Source organism: Engystomops pustulosus, chromosome 6 (assembly GCF_040894005.1).
Source record: "Engystomops pustulosus chromosome 6, aEngPut4.maternal, whole genome shotgun sequence".
Classification (NCBI taxonomy): domain Eukaryota; kingdom Metazoa; phylum Chordata; class Amphibia; order Anura; family Leptodactylidae; genus Engystomops; species Engystomops pustulosus.
In genome coordinates, this window is record NC_092416.1 from 28,989,998 (window position 1) to 29,006,659 (window position 16,662).

Below are 16,662 nucleotides of genomic sequence, written 5' to 3' on the forward strand. Positions count from 1 at the left end.
GCTGGATATGGCATCTGCCTTGGGTGTTGAATCCATGCAGTATGTGAGATTAGCTCTGGGTAGCGGATTATCTTAAATTGTAGATTCCAGTTCTGGATAGAGGATTAGTTATATTTATTGAATCATCTTTGTATGTGGGATCATCTCTCACTATGGGGTGAGTTTGGGATAAGGGAAAACATCTGGATTTGGGATAAACTTTGGATGAAGAAACAACTCTAGATCCCTAGCCCGACATCACTGTGTGTATTATCTCTGTACTGTGACATCACTGTGTGTATTATCCTTGTACTGTGACATCACTGTGTGTATTATCCCTGTACTGTGACATCACTGTGTGTATTATCCATGTACTGTGATATCACTGTGTGTATTATCTCTGTACTGTGACATCACTGTGTGTATTATCCCTGTACTGTGACATCACTATGTGTATTATCCCTGTACTGTGACATCACTGTGTGTATTATCCCTGTGCTGTGACATCACTGTGTGTATTATCCCTTTACTGTGACATCACTGTGTGTATTATCTCTGTACTGTGACATCACTGTGTGTATTATCCCTTTACTGTGACATCACTGTGTGTATTATCCCTTTACTGTGACATCACTGTGTGTATTATCCCTGTGCTATGACATCACTGTGTGTATTATCCCTGTACTGTGACATCACTGTGTGTATTATCCCTGTGCTGTGACATCACTGTGTGTATTATCCCTTCACTGTGACATCACTGTGTGTATTATCCCTGTAATGTGACATCACTGTGTGTATTATCCCTTTACTGTGACATCACTGTGTGTATTATCCCTGTGCTGTGACATCACTGTGTGTATTATCCCTGTGCTGTGACATCACTGTGTGTATTATCCCTTTACTGTGACATCACTGTGTGTATTATCCCTTTACTGTGACATCACTGTGTGTATTATCCCTGTGCTATGACATCACTGTGTGTATTATCCCTGTACTGTGACATCACTGTGTGTATTATCCCTGTGCTGTGACATCACTGTGTGTATTATCCCTTCACTGTGACATCACTGTGTGTATTATCCCTTCACTGTGACATCACTGTGTGTATTATCCCTTTACTGTGACATCACTGTGTGTATTATCCCTTCACTGTGACATCACTGTGTGTATTATCCCTGTGCTGTGACATCACTGTGTGTATTATCCCTGTACTGTGACATCACTGTGTGTATTATCCCTGTACTGTGACATCACTGTGTGCATTATCCCTGTACTGTGACATCACTGTGTGTATTATCCTTGTGCTGTGTTTAATTTCTCTTTACTGTGACATCACTGTGTGTATTATCCCTGTACTGTGACATCACTGTATGTATTATCCCTTCACTGTGTGTATTATCCCTGTACTGTGACATCACTGTGTGTACTATCCCTGTACTGTGACATCACTGTGTTTTATCCCTGTACTGTGACATCACTGTGTGTATTATCCCTTTACTGTGACATCACTGTGTGTATTATCCCTTTACTGTGACATCACTGTGTATTATCCCTGTACTGTGAGATCACTGTGTGTATTATCCTTGTACTGTGACATCACTGTGTGTATTATCCCTTTACTGTGATATCACTGTGTGTATTATCCCTGTGCTATGACATCACTGTGGGTATTATCCCTGTGCTGTGACATCACTGTGTGTATTATCCCTTTACTGTGACATCACTGTGTGTATTATCCCTTTACTGTGACATCACTGTGTGTATTATCCCTGTGCTTTGACATCACTGTGTGTATTACTCCTGTACTGTGACATCACTGTGTGTATTATCCCTTTACTGTGACATCACTGTGTGTATTATCCCTGTACTGTGACATCACTGTGTGCATTATCCCTGTACTGTGACATCACTGTGTGCATTATCCCTGTACTGTGACATCACTGTATGTATTATCCCTTTACTGTGATATCACTGTGTGTATTATCCCTGTGCTATGACATCACTGTGGGTATTATCCCTGTGCTGTGACATCACTGTGTGTATTATCCCTTTACTGTGACATCACTGTGTGTATTATCCCTTTACTGTGACATCACTGTGTGTATTATCCCTGTGCTTTGAAATCACTGTGTGTATTACTCCTGTACTGTGACATCACTGTGTGTGTAATCCCTGTACTGTGACATCACTGTGTGTATTATCTCTGTACTGTGACGTCACTGTATTATCCCTGTACTGTGACATTACTGTGTGTATTATCTCTGTACTGTGACATCACTGTGTGTATTATCCCTGTACTGTGACATCACTGTGTGTGTTATCCCTGTACTGTGACATCACTGTGTGTGTTATCCCTGTACTGTGACATCACTGTGTGTGTAATCCCTGTACTGTGACATCACTGTGTGTATTACTCCTGTTCTGTGACATCACTGTGTGTGTAATCCCTGTACTGTGACATCACTGTGTGTATTATCTCTGTACTGTGACGTCACTGTATTATCCCTGTACTGTGACATCACTGTGTGTATTATCCCTGTACTGTGACATCACTGTGTGTATTATCCCTATACTGTGACATCACTGTGTGTATTATCCTTGTACTGTGACATCACTGTGTGTATTATCCCTGTACTGTGACATCGCTGTGTGTAGTATCCCTGTACTGTGACATCACTGTGTGTATTATCCCTGTACTGTGACATCACTGTGTGTACTATCCCTCTACTGTGACATCACTGTGTTTTATCCCTGTACTGTGACATCACTGTGTGTATTATCCCTTTACTGTGACATCACTGTGTGTATTATCCCTTTACTGTGACATCACTGTGTGTATTATCCCTGTGCTTTGACATCACTGTGTGTATTACTCCTGTACTGTGACATCACTGTGTGTGTAATCCCTGTACTGTGACATTACTGTGTGTATTATCTCTGTACTGTGACGTCACTGTATTATCCCTGTACTGTGACATCACTGTGTGTATTATCTCTGTACTGTGACATCACTGTGTGTATTATCCCTGTACTGTGACATCACTGTGTGTGTTATCCCTGTATTGTGACATCACTGTGTGTGTTATCCCTGTACTGTGACATCACTGTGTGTGTAATCCCTGTACTGTGACATCACTGTGTGTATTACTCCTGTACTGTGACATCACTGTGTGTGTAATCCCTGTACTGTGACATCACTGTGTGTATTATTCCTGTACTGTGACATTACTGTGTGTATTATCTCTGTACTGTGACATCACTGTGTATTATGGTTGTACTGTGACATTTCTGTGTGTATTATACCTGTACTGTGACATCACTGTGTGTATTATCCATGTACACTGTGACATCACTCTGTGTATTATCCCTGTACTGTGACATCACTGTGTGTATTATCCCTGTACTGTGACATCACTGTGTGTATTATCCTTGTACTGTGACATCACTGTGTGTATTATCCCTGTACTGTGACATCGCTGTGTGTAGTATCCCTGTACTGTGACATCGCTGTGTGTATTATCCCTGTACTGTGACATCACTGTGTGTACTATCCCTGTACTGTGACATCACTGTGTTTTATCCCTGTACTGTGACATCACTGTGTGTATTATCCCTTTACTGTGACATCACTGTGTGTATTATCCCTTTACTGTGACATCACTGTGTGTATTATCCCTGTGCTTTGACATCACTGTGTGTATTACTCCTGTACTGTGACATCACTGTGTGTGTAATCCCTGTACTGTGACATCACTGTGTGTATTATCTCTGTACTGTGACGTCACTGTATTATCCCTGTACTGTGACATCACTGTGTGTATTATCTCTGTACTGTGACATCACTGTGTGTATTATCCCTGTACTGTGACATCACTGTGTGTGTTATCCCTGTACTGTGACATCACTGTGTGTGTTATCCCTGTACTGTGACATCACTGTGTGTGTAATCCCTGTACTGTGACATCACTGTGTGTATTACTCCTGTACTGTGACATCACTGTGTGTGTAATATCTGTACTGTGACATCACTGTGTGTATTATCTCTGTACTGTGACGTCACTGTATTATCCCTGTACTGTAACATCACTGTGTGTATTATCTCTGTACTGTGACATCACTGTGTGTATTATCCCTGTACTGTGACATCACTGTGTGTGTTATCCCTGTACTGTGACATCACTGTGTGTGTTATCCCTTTACTGTGACATCACTGTGTGTGTAATCCCTGTACTGTGACATCACTGTGTGTATTATTCCTGTACTGTGACATTACTGTGTGTTTTATCCCTGTACTGTGACAACACTGTGTGTATTATCCTTGTACTGTGACATCACTGTGTGTATTATCCCTGTACTGTCACATCACTGTGTGTATTATCCTTGTGCTGTGTTTAATATCTCTTTACTGTGACATCACTGTGTGTATTATCCCTGTACTGTGACATCACTGTGTGCATTATCCCTGTACTGTGACATCACTGTATGTATTATCCCTTTACTGTGATATCACTGTGTGTATTATCCCTCTGCTATGACATCACTGTGGGTATTATCCCTGTGCTGTGACATCACTGTGTGTATTATCCCTTTACTGTGACATCACTGTGTGTATTATCCCTTTACTGTGACATCACTGTGTGTATTATCCCTGTGCTTTGACATCACTGTGTGTATTACTCCTGTACTGTGACATCACTGTGTGTGTAATCCCTGTACTGTGACATCACTGTGTGTATTATCCCTGTACTGTGAAATCACTGTGTGTATTATCCCTGTACTGTGACATCACTGTGTGTGTTATCCCTGTACTGTAACATCACTGTGTGTATTATCCCTGTACTGTGACATCACTGTGTGTGTAATCCCTGTACTGTGACATCACTGTGTGTATTATTCCTGTACTGTGACATTACTGTGTGTATTATCTCTGTACTGTGACATCACTGTGTATTATGTTTGTACTGTGACATTTCTGTGTGTATTATACCTGTACTGTGACATCACTGTGTGTATTATCCATGTACACTGTGACATCACTGTGTGTATTATCCCTGTACTGTGACATCACTGTGTGTATTATCCCTGTACTGTGACATCACTGTGTGTATTATCCTTGTACTGTGACATCACTGTGTGTATTATCCCTGCACTGTGACATCGCTGTGTGTAGTATCCCTGTACTGTGACATCACTGTGTGTATTATCCCTGTACTGTGACATCACTGTGTGTACTATCCCTGTATTGTGACATCACTGTGTTTTATCCCTGTACTGTGACATCACTGTGTGTATTATCCTTGTACTGTCACATCACTGTGTGTATTATCCTTGTACTGTCACATCACTGTGTGTATTATCCCTGTACTGTGACATCACTGTGTGTATTATCCCTGTACTGTCACATCACTGTGTGTATTATCCTTGTGCTGTGTTTAATATCTCTTTACTGTGACATCACTGTGTGTATTATCCCTGTACTGTGACATCACTGTGTGCATTATCCCTGTACTGTGACATCACTGTGTGTATTATCCCTGTACTGTCACATCACTGTGTGTATTATCCTTGTGCTGTGTTTAATATCTCTTTACTGTGACATCACTGTGTGTATTATCCCTGTACTGTGACATCACTGTGTGCATTATCCCTGTACTGTGACATCACTGTGTGTATTATCCCTTTACTGTGATATCACTGTGTGTATTATCCCTCTGCTATGACATCACTGTGGGTATTATCCCTGTGCTGTGACATCACTGTGTGTATTATCCCTTTACTGTGACATCACTGTGTGTATTATCCCTTTACTGTGACATCACTGTGTGTATTATCCCTGTGTTTTGACATCACTGTGTGTATTACTCCTGTACTGTGACATCACTGTGTGTGTAATCCCTGTACTGTGACATCACTGTGTGTATTATCCCTGTACTGTGACATCACTGTGTGTGTAATCCCTGTACTGTGACATCACTGTGTGTATTATCCCTGTACTGTGAAATCACTGTGTGTATTATCTCTGTACTGTGACGTCACTGTATTATCCCTGTACTGTGACATCACTGTGTGTATTATCCCTGTACTGTGACGTCACTGTGTGTGTTATCCCTGTACTGTGACATCACTGTGTGTGTAATCCCTGTACTGTGACATCACTGTGTGTGTAATCCCTGTACTGTGACATCACTGTGTGTATTATCTCTGTACTGTGACATCACTGTGTATTATGGTTGTACTGTGACATTTCTGTGTGTATTATACCTGTACTGTGACATCACTGTGTGTATTATCCATGTACACTGTGACATCACTGTGTGTATTATCCCTGTACTGTGACATCACTGTGTGTATTATCCTTGTACTGTGACATCACTGTGTGTATTATCCCTGTACTGTGACATCACTGTGTGTATTATCCCTGTACTGTGACATCACTGTGTGTACTATCCCTGTACTGTGACATCACTGTGTATTATCCCTGTACTGTGACATCACTGTGTGTATTATCCTTGTACTGTGACATCACTGTGTGTATTATCCTTGTACTGTGACATCACTGTGTGTATTATCCATGTACTGTGACATCACTGTGTGTATTATCCTTGTACTGTCACATCACTGTGTGTATTATCACTGTACTGTCACATTACTGTGTGTATTATCCCTGTACTGTGACATCACTGTGTGTATTATCCTTGTACTGTGACATCACTGTGTGTATTATCCCTGTACTGTGACATCACTGTGTGTATTATCACTGTACTGTGACATCACTGTGTGTATTATCCCTGTACTGTGACATCACTGTGTGTATTATCCCTGTACAGTGACATCACTGTGTGTATTATCCCAGTACTGTGACATCACTGTGTGTATTATCCCAGTACTGTGACATCACTGTGTGTATTATCCCAGTACTGTGTCATCACTGTGTGTATTATCCCAGTACTGTGACATCACTGTGTGTATTATCCCAGTACTGTGTCATCACTGTGTGTATTATCCCTGTACTGTGACATCACTGTGTGTATTATCCCTTTACTGTGACATCACTGTGTGTATTATCCCTTTACTGTGACATCACTGTGTGTATTATCCCTTTACTGTGACATCACTGTGTGTATTATCCCTTTACTGTGACATCACTGTGTGTATTATCCCTGTGTTTTGACATCACTGTGTGTATTACTCCTGTACTGTGACATCACTGTGTGTGTAATCCCTGTACTGTGACATCACTGTGTGTATTATCCCTGTACTGTGAAATCACTGTGTGTATTATCTCTGTACTGTGACGTCAATGTATTATCCCTGTACTGTGACATCACTGTGTGTATTATCCCTGTACTGTGACGTCACTGTGTGTGTTATCCCTGTACTGTGACATCACTGTGTGTGTAATCCCTGTACTGTGACATCACTGTGTGTGTAATCCCTGTACTGTGACATCACTGTGTGTATTATCTCTGTACTGTGACATCACTGTGTATTATGGTTGTACTGTGACATTTCTGTGTGTATTATACCTGTACTGTGACATCACTGTGTGTATTATCCATGTACACTGTGACATCACTGTGTGTATTATCCCTGTACTGTGACATCACTGTGTGTATTATCCTTGTACTGTGACATCACTGTGTGTATTATCCCTGTACTGTGACATCACTGTGTGTATTATCCCTGTACTGTGACATCACTGTGTGTACTATCCCTGTACTGTGACATCACTGTGTATTATCCCTGTACTGTGACATCACTTTGTGTATTATCTCTGTGCTGTGACATCACTGTGTGTATTATCCTTGTACTGTGACATCACTATGTGTATTATCCTTGTACTGTGACATCACTGTGTGTATTATCCATGTACTGTGACATCACTGTGTGTATTATCCTTGTACTGTCACATCACTGTGTGTATTATCACTGTACTGTCACATTACTGTGTGTATTATCCCTGTACTGTGACATCACTGTGTGTATTATCCTTGTACTGTGACATCACTGTGTGTATTATCCCTGTACTGTGACATCACTGTGTGTATTATCACTGTACTGTGACATCACTGTGTGTATTATCCCTGTACTGTGACATCACTGTGTGTATTATCCCTGTACAGTGACATCACTGTGTGTATTATCCTTGTGCTGTGACATCAATGTGTATATTATCTTTGTACTGTGACATCACTGTGTGTAATATCTCTTTACTGTGACATCACTGTTTGCATTATCCTTGTACTGAGACATTATTGTTGTAGTAAATAGAAACATTATAAAGGGGGGCCTGTCATGAGCTGCACGGACACCGGCAAAATTAAAAATCTTCTCCCTTACATTCTCTGGTGCAGCTGCTACCACTACTGTGTTCGGCCCATGAGACCTGGATCAGTAGTCGGCCAAAGAACAGACCAAGCACAGTGCAGAAAACTGGACTCCATAGCGCCATAGTGATATGCAATGTCTTTATGATATGAATTGTGTATTTGACCTAAACCAATAACTTTTACATTTTTCTTTTGGCTTTGCTCTATGAGGGTTTGATTTTTTTTTTACTTGTGTTTTTGAATGGTACCACGTTTGGGTTTTATAAAACGTATTCCTTTTTTTAAATTAACCCTTTCTGTGGGAGGATGAAAAAAAGCATTTCTTGATAGTTGTGATTTCTATGTTACTTTATTATACTTGTTGGGACCTTATGATGTATTTTATATATTTATTTTGAATCAATATGTACATTTCTATTATGCTAGATCTGTAGCAATTCTGTATGACAATGTTAGGTCTCCCCTCACCAAGGTTCCCTATCCCTGATCTATAATGATTGTGCGCCCCCTAGTGGCCGGAGTACAGAACTAACACCCGAGAACACGTCCAGGGAATGACTATAGGAATGTATTGTTGTTGGCCACAGTTGATTCAGGGACCGCAACTTTTTCTATTCACTGGATCAAATTTATACGAACAATCTAATATGTGGTGAATATATATATATACATATATATATATATATATATATATATATATATATATATATATATGTATATATACTCTCTCTCTCTCTTATCCCCCATAGCTTTCTAAGGGTAATAAAAATCAAAGCATCTAGACTCACAGCCTAATATATAGCTTAGCTCATCCTGAGCTCCCTGTTTCATGAACTGAACTACAATGAATTCATTGATTTGTAAAGCAATACGGAATTTGATGGCGCTAAATAAATAAATATTATTATAGGAGTTACTTCATTGTTCAGAACAAGATTATATACCAATTAAACAACTTTATAATACATGTTTTGTGTCCACAGCTCCCATGCAGAACATCTGTCTATGTGGAAATAAACCACAAACAGTCTGGTTGAATCGTGCAGTCATATTTCCTTCTATATGACCTCTACCCACTTAATATGAGACATGGAGAAGTTGTCTGTATGTGAAGCCAACAAATACATATTAATACAAAGTTTGGGTGAAAAAAAAAAAATGAGATGGCACAGAATGGGGCAGATTTACTTAGCCGGTCCTGTAGCGTTCTCGCATTGCGTTGTCCGACGAGGATTCGGGTCTGCCCCAATTCACTAAGGTCGTGCGCCCGAGTTCCTGCATCCGTCGCTTCTGCGCCGAGGTCGGCCGGAGTTCACCTTCTTCTTCCTGGTGCATGTAAGTGCGTGTCTTGCAATACATTTCTAAATGTTAAATCCCGCGAGTTGTCCAAATCCGCGGGTTGCCAAATAGCCACGGCCCCCGATTTCTGTCGCCTGCAAGCCGCCGCTGATGCGCCAAAATCCGATCGGGTGCAGCAAAATCCCGGGACAATTCGGCGCAAAATGAAAATCGGCAGGAAACCCGACAAAAATGCGTTACACGGACCCTTAGTAAATGAGCCCCAATGTGTTTGTTGTCTTTTGCCAAGGAGATAATTATTGTAGAACAAAATGAAACAAATTTTTTTTTCATTCCGTCCTACAATACATTTTTTGGTTACACAATTCGTTTTTTTTAGTTCTGTATTCAGCATGGTCACCGGCGGAGGCGCTGTTCTGTGCGGGTAATTGGCATCTGACACACGTACGACTGAGATGACTTTGCCCAAGGACACAGGGTCCGCTTCCCTGAAGAATCCGTGACGGTGCTGTCACCAGCGCATGCTGAGAGGAAACAAGTGCATGTGACGGCGAGGGATTAACCCCTGCAGCGAGGAAACGTGGAAAGCAGAATGTAGGAGTAGCCCTCTGAGATCATGTATCCAAGAGTTTGCTGTGTGATACAGTCTGCTAAACTGGTTTATAAACTAAATAAATAATCTGTATAATACAAGTAGCTGTATCCAAGCCTCTCATCTGTGATACTGCATTGTGAGCCGCCTTATCAGGTATGAGGCCATCTGCTGAGAAGGTGTATCTAATCCTATCATGTGTCATACTTTGTGATGGCCATCAGCAATAGGAGAGCACAGAAGACCCAACACAGGGAAAGCTGTATCACTACCTGTGCAAAGAGTGCCCCCTTGTGGTGGCTTCAGGCATTGGGAGCTCTGTAAAATCAAATAGGAAATTAAAGCAGATACATTCATTGGCCCATAGACCTTAAAGTGTCAGTGTTGAGTCACAGTTATATCTGATCTAGACTCAGACACGACAATAAGAGCTTCAAAAGTGGTATGTATTTATACTATTTATTTATACTGTTATATTAATATTTTTGTAAATTAATAAATTAAATAAATATGTATTTATATTCCACTGTTTGTATAGAGTGTACATGCAAAAAACAAACAAAAAACATGTAGTTGCAGGGAATAAAAAACTAGTACAAGGAAGTGCACATAACCATTAACAAACAACATTTCCTAATATAAGGGGAATAATGCCGGCACTACGGTGGGTAAGGTGAGTGTTTTCCTACCTTTTTGGGGTGAGAGGGACCAGCTCTACCCAAATAGAATCTTTACATGAGACATGTTATAGAGGTTTAACCTCTCCCCATCTGACATGTACCTTCTTCCCCCTCTCTCTTCTGGTACATGTATGACACATCAGGGAAGGTGTAATGGGTGTGCACCTTGAACATGGGAGCCAGATGTGCAACATCCCCCATCGGGGCCTGACCTTTCTCCGGGGTCCTGACTACCGGAGTGGCTGGCAAGCGGCCTTGTGGCCAGCGATGATCATGGGGTTTGGTATCAGAAGCGGAGGCTGTAGTATGGCAGTATATGGTAGGATCAATCAGACAACCTAGGGTTAAAGTATCCTAGGGGGTCTGAAAAATGGTAAAAATAAAAAAAAACCTTTAAAAATTATAATAAAAAAACATAAAATTCAAACCACTCCCTTTCCCTAGAACTCATATAAATAAACAGCAAAAATCCTAAACACATTAGGATCAAATTATAATAATGTTTTTTAACCATGTAACAGAAAATAGCACCTAAGTTGTAAATGGCACTTTTTTGCCATTTCGAAAAATATTTAAAAATTCAATAAAAAGTGATCAAAAGGTCGTACAGTCTTAAAAATGGAAGCATTGAAAACATCATCAAAAGTTGCACAAAAGGACATCACCCACAGCTGCGTACACTGAAGTATTAAAAAGTTATTATTACACCAGGAAATGGTAAAAATAAAAAAAAAGGAGGTTTTAATTTTTGTAAATGCATCAAAACATTATAAAACCTATACAAATTTTTTGATCGCACCGACCCAAGTAGACATGTCATTTGGATCACACAGTGAAAGCCGTAAAATCCAAGCCCACAAGAAAAAGGCTCAAATGCGTTTTTTCACCATTTATAAAGCATTTGGATTTTTTTTCCCGCTTCCCAGTAAATGGCATGGGATAGTTAATAGCGTCAAGTGCAATTTGTTATGCAGAAAACAAGCCATCACAGAGCTCTTTATGTGTAAAAATAAAAAAGTCATAGACATTTGAAGGTGGGGAGTGAAAAATGGAAATGAAAAAACAAAAAAGGGGCAGGTCGTTAAGGGGTTAAACCAACCGTTTACTTAGGTAAGGCATGGTATTATGTACTTTGTCTGAGGACATGAGGACATGTCACCATACAATGTACAATATACCTGCCGTCTTGCTATCTTACCCTTTGTGTATGATGTCAAGGTGTCACTGCTTAGACACCCCCGGCCCCTAAAATAACCTCGGTTTACAGAGGCCACATTAATATAGTTAGAGACAGTCTGACACAGCCTTTCCAAATTGCTGCAAAGCCTATAAAAGCATTAGTGCATACTTACCCGGTCCTGTCGCAATCCCGCGGTGCTTTGTCCGACAAGGATTCGGGTCTGCCGCGATTCACTAAGATCGTGCGCCCGAGTTCCTGCAGGTGCCGCTGCTGCGCTGAGGTCCGCCGGAGTTCACCTGCTTCTTTTTTAAGTTCACAATTCGTTTTTCTCTCAATTCGTTTTTTCTGGGCACAGTCCTTGATAATGGGAAAAGAGTGAAGGATCTCCTCTGCTATGAAGGCACAGTTCTTTGAAGATGTAGTTGCCTCTGCTTTCAGCAGAGATGGGTGCGCTCAAGCACAACTAGGGATAAGTCCAAGACAGTTTCTGGCTTAGGAATAATGAAAGAGTCCACGCTAGTCTCTGGCTAGCGTGGCTCAGCCCAACTAAGGATAGCAAAGAAATAGCATGGTCATATTTATGTACAAAGATCAAAAGTACCTGTTTAAAGGGTTGCAGGCGTTGTGCTGGAAAATGATTCCACTTGTGTAGAATCAGCAGGATCTCTTTGTGGAAGCGCATCCGCTGGGGGGTGCGGTGAGCACAGCAGCCGGCTGGGGACACCCAGTGGTAGCAACTGAAACTGCAGGTTCCTCCAAGGTGTCTCCGGTCTCCAGAGGGATCATGAATAGGAAGATGGGTGTCTGCGCTAGCACTGTAGACCCTTTGGCAGCTTCTAGCTCATCTGGGGACGGGACATCTCCCATTCGTAGTGCGCTGCTGTTCGGGACCTTCTCAGTGGAGAACCTGGAGGTGGTTCTTCCAATGGTACTTCCTCAGCCACAGAGGACCCCTGGGACCTGGTAGCACTGGCTGGTGGAGAGGCGGCAGGGGTGTTCCCTAGGACCACGTGGATAGCGACGGGGACCCCGCTCATGATCACCATGGACGGGGCACTAACGTCACTCCAGGAGATTGGGTCGCTTGACAGAGTGGGATCACAGCGGGAGCCTGGGCTGGGACCACGGGAGGAGACAGCACGTCTGGAACAGCCATGGGCTCTGTTGCAGGAGCGGCCGTATATCTTGGGGCCTCTTCGTGGTACATCTTGGAACCTTCTCACGTGCGCTTCCACAACAATCACCGCCTCTAGGAATCCTGGCGCCTCACCAAGGGAAAAAAACACGGTCTCACCATAGTGAGCACTGCTTCTTTGCTCCACCAGGCACACTGGAGTTTCCTTTCTGCGCCAAGTTCGAGCAGGAAGTCTTCGGGCGAAAGGGCGGGGTTTAGTCCTTCAGCAAACAGGCAACGGTCCTTAACAGCAGCAACGGTTCAGCTAGATGGAGGTAGCTAGCTGGAGCGGGCCCTCAGGAAGGAGTGAACGCAGCCTTGAAAATAGCTACAGGCTGGGCTGTTAGAGATGGAACAGAGACCTGATGTGGACCTCTGTTCTGGACCTTGTCTCTTCCTACTGGCCAAGGTGTCAGGCATCTTTCCCAAGACATCTCTGCTTCCAGGGCTAAGTCAAACTCCACTTTGGTCAAAAACCTCCTGGCAAAGACATGTGCCAAAGACAGACTTCAAACTTAAAACTGGACCATGTGCTCCCACCCACATGGGGTTTTATAAACTCCACTGGTGAGGTAGCAAGCACTTGACCAACCAGCTTACTGCTTCCTTACAGCACGTACAGAGCATTTAATTGGACAGTACAGTTAACTCATGATCTCCCAGGCAGAATCTTCCAGCTGCAATTTCCAAGTTTCTCATGAGTCTCTCTAGAGACTTCCTAGTGAGTTGCGCAGGCTCACCAGACAGCATGGAGAGGGGTAAGTCCACAACATCTACTAACCCTTTGCAAAGGTGTTGCACATGCAGGAGAGGAGACCCCTCTGCTAGTCATGGTAAGGAGCTCATATTTATCTGCTGCCTTTTATCTGTATTGCTGCTGTGAATGATGCAGCTAAATAACCTGCAGGGGTTAATAGCCATGGAGTCAGTTCAGGTGTACACTGTTTGGGGCTCATTTACTAAGGACTCCGCGACCACACTTTCATCGCGTTTACCAAATTTTTCCGTTTTGCGCCAAATTCCACCGGGATTTTGCCCCACGCGATCGGATTTTGCCGCAATCGCACAGGCTTTCACGCGACAGAAATCAGGGGCGTGGCCTTCGGACGACCCGATGGATTCGGAAAAACTGCGGAATTTAAAAAACGAAATGTGCCGCAAGATCAGCACTTACATGCACCAGGGAGAAGCAGGTGGACTGTGGCGGACCTCGGCGCAGCAGCGACATCTACTGGATATTGGGCGCACGGCCTTAGTGAATCCCGGCAGAACCCGAACCCCTGACGGACAACGCGCCGCGGGATCGCGTCAGGACCGGGTAAGTAAATGAGCCCCTTTGTGTCAGTAACCTGCACCCCCGGCTCTCAGGGGTTAATGGGCAGGTGTGCACAGGTGTTGTGGATTAGCTTGTGCTGAGAAGACGAGATTTTCACGCTCTTTTTAGTGCAAACTGCTTAGGCTGGTGCCACACGTAGCGCTTTGTCTGCGCATGCAAACGCAGACAAAGTCGTGCCCACCGGGGCGGGCCTCGGCCCGATCGCATCGGCGTTTCTATGTTAAAAACGCATCTGTTTTTTAAAAAACGCATCCTTTTTTTTAAAATGCATCAATTTTTGACAGGTTTTACAAATTATCATGATTAAAAATAGACAAAAACTGATGCGCTTTTAACAAACTGCTTAAAAACTGACCAAAAACGTGTTCAAAACGCCATGTGTGGTATCACCCTTACACTGCTCACACGCAACCCTTTTGTTGTGCAGCTGCACTAGGCACCATTACAAATTAGGGGGTGTATCAGGGTTCAGTCAGACCCTGCGCAACAATTAACTCGTAAAGTCTGACAGAAGTGTGTTGCACGACTCATGTTAAAGGTGCAACCAAAATAAAGTGGTGCACTACGTAAGAGCTGTACAAAGGGCTCCAGATTCATGAACAACGTGCGCCAGAAATTCTGAATCTGGCGCCCCTGCACACTACACTGGTAACTGCACATAGTACACACTGCACTGTTGTTTGTAAATGAGCCCCATGGAGCACATTTACTTAACCGTTCCGTCGTGATCCCCGAAGTGCGTTGTCCGATGAGGATTCGGGTCTGCCGCGATTCACTAAGGTCGTGAGTCCAATTTCCTGCATGTGTCGCTTCCCCCGCCGAGGTCCGCCGGAGTTCAGCATCTTCTTCCTGGTGCATGTGAGTGCTGATCTTGCGACACAATTTTGTTTTTTAAATTCCGCGGTTTGTCCGAATCAGTCGGGTTGTCCGACGTCCACACCCCCGATTTATATCGCATGCAAGCCGGCGCCTATGCCCCCATGTGTCTTATACTCCACTAAGAGTGTTGTATGCTGTCAGTCTTAGGGTGGTGGCACACGTGGCGTTTTTAAACCCGTTTTTGGGCCGTTTTTAAGCAATCTGTTAAAAAAGGCATGCATTTTAAAAATACATCTGTTTTTTTTCAGTTTTGTAAATTTTTCCCTAATTATGATCATTGGGAAAAAACGGACACAAACAGAAAAAACTGATGTTTTTCAAAAAAAAAACAGATGAGTTTTAAAAAAACGCATGGGTTTTTTAACGGACTGCTTAAAAACGGCCTAAAAACAGGTTCAAAACGCCACATGTCTTATGAGTCCAGATCCACTTATGGGGGCCGATTTACTTACCCGGTCCTGTCGCGATCCCGCGGTGTGTTGTCCTACGAGGATTCGGAGCTGCCGGGATTCACTAAGATTGTGCGCCCGAGTTCCTGCAGGTGTCGCTGCTGCGCCGAGGTCCGCTGGAGTTCACCTTCTTCTTCCTGGTGCATGTAAGTGCTTGGTCTTGGGACACAATTCGTTTTTTAAATTCCGTGCACCACAATCCGATCGCGTGCGACAAAACCCAGGGCAATTCGGCGCAAAACAGAAATATTCGGCAATCCCGACGAAAGTGCGGCGTTCGGACCCTTAGTAAATGAGCCCCATGATGTCAACTATAAAACTCACATTTCATTTATTCTGGAACACAGAAACGGCCACAACATCAGTAAACAATTCAGCTGGTTCAGGGTGGCTGGTTGGATGGTGAGGTGCAGAGGTAGCTCACAGTCTGGTATAGGTATCTTCAGGCTGGAGGTGAGGAGCTGCTCTGCAGGACTTACCCGGTCCTGTCGTGATCCAGTGGCGCGTTCTCCGACACTGATTCGGGTTCTGGCGGGATTCACTGAGGTCGTGTGCCGATGTCCTGCATGTGTCACTTCCCCGCTCAGGTCCACCGGAGTTCACCATCTTTTTAGTGGTGCATGTAAGTGCTTGGGCTTGCGACACTATTTGAAAGTTAAATCCCGCGCTCAATCCGAATCAGTCGGATTGTCCGACCGCGACCCTTAGTAAATGAGCCCCTGTGTGTCTGGGCAGGAGGCCTAAGACACATGTGCTTCTTATAA